Source organism: Mauremys reevesii, linkage group 2 (genome assembly GCF_016161935.1).
Source record: "Mauremys reevesii isolate NIE-2019 linkage group 2, ASM1616193v1, whole genome shotgun sequence".
Taxonomy (NCBI): Eukaryota; Metazoa; Chordata; order Testudines; family Geoemydidae; genus Mauremys; species Mauremys reevesii.
The window spans coordinates 188,148,793-188,155,903 of record NC_052624.1 but is presented as its reverse complement, the minus strand read 5'-3'; positions in this window follow the sequence as shown (position 1 = coordinate 188,155,903).

Sequence of the window (7,111 nt, the reverse complement as noted above, 5' to 3'; positions counted from 1 at the left end):
TCTTGCAACCATGCCATGACCAAAAATACATTAAAGGGGGAGGAGTGGATAGTAGTCAGTAAATTTGCATTAATAATTTTGAAAAAATATTTGTCAATGATTTAATCAATGAATAGAGTAAAGTTAATGTTAAAATATTCCAGAACATATTGGATGAATTATTAGCAAAAACGCTACAATTTAGTGACTAATATTACTTATGTGAAGTTAAATTATTGGATTAATATATTTTTAAAATGTTATGAAATATTTCTAATAAAATACTTAATCCATCAAGCTCTAGTAGTTAGTACTGGAAAATGAAAACCTAGGCATGGCATTCATTCAAGTTCAACCAGTGGTAGATTTCATTGTAAGCCACTAATGGAACCAAGCAAGAGAACCTATGAGTCTTGACTCAAACCAATTTTTGAAATATTTTCATTGCTTAAATAAGGCCCTAAAATGACAAATGCTTCTATGGATAGTCTTACCCACTTGAAATGATGCACTTAGATTAAGGGAGGGTCTTTGAACTTTCAGGTAGAGTGAGGTAATTAATAAATTGTTAATAATAAGTAGTTTACATTGTTCACGTTAAGGACAAGTTGCTAAAACAAACATACAGATATCTTAGATTCAGAAAATCAGACGTGTTTCTTACGACCTTGCAGGCTAATTGTACAAGTCTTTCTTGTTTGAGTAATCCTTATGCATGCAAGTAGCCCCATTGAAGTCATGTGCCTAAAGATTACTCAAGCAAGTAATGGTTGTAGGATCTAGTCCTTATATATTAAATCCCAATTTGACAATTTAAGCACAGAGATAGTAAGGGTATTTTTCACTAATGCAAACACTAAGGGGAATTCCACACATGATTCTTGTGTGAAACTCTTATTTATATCAATGGAAATTCTGTATGCTACACAGTCCTGCTGTACCTACATGAACACCATTTATCTGTGGCCATTTGGAGACTATCTTTCCATGGCACTTGCCTTGTTCAAGGTTGCTTAATTACCATTTGTGACATTGAAAACTTCCCTGTGAATAACTTTCATAAGGTTACCAAGGGAACCTGTGGCAAAGCCAAGAACTGAATGCGGTATTCCTGAATTCTAGTCCACTGACAACCACAAGACCATTTCATTCTCTGATGTAAAGCACCTATGATATATTATAGGAGCCACCTAGATCACTAGATTTGTCTGGAATATCCTGAAATCACAGAAAATATTGCAGGTGAATCTTGAAGCTCATTGTCTTGATTTACAGCAAAAACTATTTCATTTTGCACTCCCTGACTTGACTGACAGCCTTTGTATGCAGACTTCAAAGGGTTCTCAGAGGACACTAATATCTACCTTTGTCTCCTCATTTATATGTAGCCTATTGAACAGAAGGAGGTGGAGGCTTTGAAAATACTAGTGGTAAGACTACTAAGCAGTCAGATAAAGATTGGGAATAAAAATTATAGATAAAGGAGAGAGCAAAGACACATGGCCATCTTCCACACTCTTTTGCCAATAACCCAAAGCTGTATAGTTCATTGTCGCATGGAAAAGGTGTTGTGTGAGATGAAATTATAATCTTGCATTATATCTATGCCAAGCTGTCTCTAGATATGTCATATATATTTTGAAGTGATAATATAACATTAGCTGTAACATCTAAGCAAGTGCAGTTGGGCCAAATCCTTTCATCACATAGGCGTGGGCAACATCTTTTGATCTATGTCTGGTTAGTGGTGAGCACTGGAACAAGTATGTAAATAAAATGAAAGGGTGTGGTCATACCTGCATTCAAACACAATGTATAGCCTCTCTCATTCTGAGATGCCTATTTTGGGGACATTCTTTTCTGGAAGTTTTTTCTATTTTAAAAATATTATCAATGAAACTAGTTGGTTCATTAGAATGTGTTGCTTCACTGAAGCTAAAACTTTTTATGGAGCTGTATCCATTTCAATGAAGTTTTCATCCAAAGGGTTTCTGAGGTTCTCTGTTGCCACTTCTGACAAGAGATAGAGAAAGCAGAATTGAAAACCTGACCTATCTGAGCAGAAAATGGACATTCCAGCACAAATTCCGTTCCACAAAAACATTCAGAAGGTTTTGTTCCAATGCAGAATGAAAACAAAGTTAGAAACCCTGAAAGTTGTAGTGAAATGGAATTATACACCAGTCAGCTCTAAATATCAAAATGGCAGTTACTGTAAGACTTTAGGAAAGGGATATAGCTCTTGGGGTTGGAAGACCCCAATGGACTGAACCTGCATGACAGGATATTATGTGAGTGTGTGTTTAACAGGTAGTTTTAGTAGCAATTATCCATATTTGTATTCCCCTTTAAGTGCTCCTCGGCTGTGCTATCCCACTGTGCTTTTAGCATATGAGGTTTTAAGGAGAGGTAGATAAAATAGTGTCTCACAAAATCATCTGCACCAGTATTTTTTTTCCCTCTTGGCTTTTGTTTATCATTTTTCCTATCCTTTCTTGATTCTCAGCCTGGCTATTTATTTATTATGGGGATAACCATCTGTATTAGAGCTGAAATGAAGGATTGTCATGTATGCTACATTTGTATTTGATGGACTCCTACTAGCTAGATAAATATGTAGTATGCTGTGTGTACTATATACAACTAAGAATGTGGAAGCAAATTTTCCTTTCAGCCTCTGAATCAGTTAATTGTGCTTTAAGATGAGCTTTATACTCACCAGGAAGATTAACATTTGTATTTTTCCCTCAGGGAAGGTCCTATATCGCCTACCACTTTTTCATTTCTCTTTCCGGTTTCCTTTGAAGTCAGTGGTTTCAACGAGAATTCTTTGGGCCTCTTTTTTCAGAAAACTCTCCAAGATGATTAACTCATCAGTTAATCTGGTGTCCAAGTACCATTGTCAAAGTGTCTAGGTATTGGGTGCCTCTATAACCAAGCACCCAATTTGAGATGCCAGGGCTTGATTTTCAAAGGCGTTGATCACCCACTCCTCCAAATGAAATGTGTAGAAATTGTGGGTGACCAGCACTTTTTAAAAATCAGGTTCTAGGTGCCACAGGTTGTGCATACAAAAACTAAGACACCACAATTAGTACCACTTTTGAAAATTTGGTCTCATGTTGTAGATAGCTACGTCCTTGTTTATGGGTACCTAAATTTACCTTCTTGTTCCTTCTATAATTGATGTGATGAGGCCAAATTTTTCAAAACAAGATTTCCATTTTTGATATAAACTACTTCCAAATCTACTATTGAATACAACAACATGGAATTTATATATGCAACCCTATTTGTACAAGTTAGGTGTGTAGGGACTGCAAGTGGGTTTGAATGTGTCTCATTTTGTGGATTTGATAATGCTCAAAAAGTACAGATGTTGAAGCTGTGCAAATGGTCCAAAAATGGAAACTACATTTGAAATGTTTGCCCCTTAAATCATATTGTAGGTCTAAGGCAAATCTTAGGGCTTCTTAACATTCAATTTTTGACATGGCAGTAAATTACTGACAAAGGTTAATCCATTTCTTAACATAAAGATTATGTCTACACAGCAGGAGGAAGGTGTAATTCCCAGAACAGGTAGAGAGAAATACACTCTCTTTGCTTGAGCAACCACACTAATAATAGCAGTGAGGCCACCATGGCATGAATGGCATCTTGGGCTAGCCTGAGTTCATATTCAAGAGGTTAAACAGAGTTGTATTTGGGTGGCTAGGTCCTCCCAGCACCTGTGCCACCATAGCCACACGTCTGTATTTAGGTACTAGTTCAAGCTGAGCTATGGCATGTACATCTATCTGTGCTGGGAAAGACATCTCCCAGGTGCTGTGCAGACATACCCAAGTTGAGAATAGTATTGCTATAGTAGCACAAGTAAATGGATATGGCGCAGATTGCATGGACTAGACTGTCTGTGGGGTAAGATTGTCTCTATATTTATGCCTACGTCTCTCACAATGTCTTGCTAGTGACCAGCAACAAGCCCCTCCAGCTGCTGTGATCACTCAGCACAACAGCATGTGGAGCCTCACACCTAGCTAGATTGTATGAATGCTCCCAGAGCCACTCATGAATCACAGAGAGTAAGGCATCAGCCAAATTCCCCCAGCTCCCAGCACTTTACCTCAGGAATATACCGTCTTGCACTGCTCAAGACAAGCAATGCAGATTTATTAACTGATTCACCACTTCATCAATGGAAAGTGGATATACCCCAGCCATTGCCAAACCTGAGCAGACTTGTCACATACGTCATACAAACTCACTGGGAAAGAAACAGTAAAACAAATTTTTTGACTAAAAAAAAGGTAGATTTTAAGTGATATTAAGTGATAGCTACCAAAATAAAATAAAAATACGTAGTCTAAACTCTCAACCCTATTAGACTGGGCAACATCTAGATTAAGCAGTTTCTCACCCCACTGGATATTGCAGTCCTTAATATACAGGTTTGTTCCTTAAACTTGACAAGACTCCAAGAGAGGAGATTGGCCCGCCTTCTCAGTGTCGTAGCTGCTTGCAGCATAGGTGGGGTCAGGAGAAAAGGCCCAGTATGAGTCCACTCTGTCTGTTTTATACCCTCAATCCATGTGCTTGGAAAACACAAGTCCAGACATGTCTGGGGGCATTGCTGAGTCTCCAGGCAAAGTTGAGCAATTCCCCTGGTGTGGTCTCATGTAGCCAGAACATCCCGTTAAAAACAAGCAGGGAAAGTCTATAACAGGAATAGAACAACAGATGAACAGATGGGCAGAGCACTTTGAGGAACTCCTGAACAGACCAGCACCACCTAATCCACCAGACATCGACCCAGCCAACGAGGACCTCCCAATCAATTGCGATAAACCAACCAGAGATGAGATCAGAAAAGCCATCACCATGATGAAGAACAGGAAGGCGGCTGGACCTGACGATATCCCAGCAGAGGCCCTGAAAGTAGACCTGGCTGCTTCAGTGGAAATGCTGTACCCCCTCTTTGAGAAGATATGGGAAGAAGAAGTGATTCTGGCTGACTGGAAAGAGGGATACCTCATCAAAATCCCCAAGAAAGGAGACCTCAGCAACTGTGCCAACTATAGAGGAATCACACTCCTGTCGGTGCCAGGGAAGGTCTTCAACCGAGTCCTCTTAGAGAGAATGAAGGATGCCGTCGATCCACAGCTACGAGATGAACAGGCAGGTTTCCGGCAGAACAGTTCATGCACGGACCAGATAGCAACGCTCCGCATCATAGTCAAGCAGTCTATGGAGTGGAACTCCTCGTTGTACATCAACTTTGTTGACTATGAGAAAGCGTTCGATAGCTTGGATCGAGAGACCCTCTGGAAGCTCCTTCAGCGCTATGGCATCCCAGCAAAGGTCTGGGATGATCAAGAACTCATATGACGGCATACACTGTAGAGTGATCCATGGAGGGCAGCTCATAAACAGCTTCCAGGTGCGAACCGGAGTCAGACAAGGACGCTTGTTGTCACCACTTCTCTTTCTCCTAGTCATCGATTGGATTATGAAGACATCCACTTACGAGCGTAGGAATGGAATCCAGTGGACGTTGTGGACCAGCTTGATGACCTGGACTTTGCCAACGACCTTGCACTCCTTTTGCACAGTAAACAGCAGATGCAAGAGAAGACCAACGTAGTGGCAGCCACATCATCACAGGTTGGCCTCAACATCCACAAGGACAAGACCAAGATCCTTAGGATCAATTCCATCAGCAACGACCCAGTCACACTGAATGGACGCCCCCTGGAAGAAGTGCAGTCCTTCACCTACCTAGGTAGCATCATCGACCAGCAGGGTGGCACAGACGCAGACATCAAAGCAAGGATTGGTAAGGCAAGAGCAGCCTTCTTACAGCTCAAGAACATCTGGAGCTCCAGAGAGCTGTCTTTGGCAATAAAGATTCGACTGTTCAACTCCAACGTGAAATCAGTCCTACAGTATGGAGCTGAAACCTGGAGGACAACCAAAACAACCACCAGGAATAGAACAACAGGAAGATCCAGACCTTCATTAATAGCTGCCTCAGAAGGATTCTCCAGATCCACTGGCCAGACACCATCAGTAACATCCACCTCTTGGAGAGGACCCGTCAACTCTCAGCAGAGGAAGAAATTAGAAGGAGAAGGTGGGGCTGGATAGGACATACACTACGCAAGCAGCCAACCAACATCACCAGACAGGCACTGCGGTGGAACCCCCAAGGCAAGCGGAAAAGAGGCCATCCAAGAAATACCTGGCGACGCAACCTTCAGGCTGATAGCAAAAAAATGGGCTATACCTGGAACCAGCTAGAGCGAATGGCCCAGGATAGAAGACTCTGGAGATCTGTGGTTGGCGGCCCATACCCCGATTGGGGTGACGGGCATGAGTGAGTGAGTGAGTGAGTGGTCTCATGTAGGTGAGCCATTGAATTGTAGCTCCCTTGCTGGACAATGGCTGTTGATGGGTTGTTTGACACCCCACCCGGGTGTTGTTTCTTTCCTTGTTGTTGTCTTTGGGGAGCTAATATCTGGCTGATTCCCCAATTTACAGCATGTTTTAGTAACACAATTCTTATAACTTCATATGCATTAACGATACACATATATGGATAGAGAAATGACTTTCAGCAGATCCTAACTTTTCCTCTGATACATATTAAGCAGGCATTGTAAGGTAAGATCACAATTATATGAAAATGAGGAATATGGTGGTTACAGTACACTCCCCCAAGGTATAGACTGTCACCCAAATCAGAGCTTAACAAATAATAAATAAATAATGCACTTATTGTAACATAATATAACAATTAATATAATGTAGTTATATTATCTCAATTTAGTCCATATTCTATATGTTGAAAAAAATCAATGAAAATTTGAAATATTTTAAAAATAAATTGTTGCCTGAACTGCTGTCTTCTAATATGGTCTTCCTGTTAGCTCTTGGAAATTTTTCTTCGAGATTCTGAGGTTCTTTCAAAGAGCACAGGGCAAATTCCCAACAGAAAATTCCATGTTCAATAATGTGCTCTTCAAGGGTTAATAATATCCAGTCCATTGGAGAGCCCTTACTCAACATACAGGCTTTCCTTTTGTAAGACAGAAAATTGCTGTTAAAAGAAGCACCACATTCTTCAGTACAG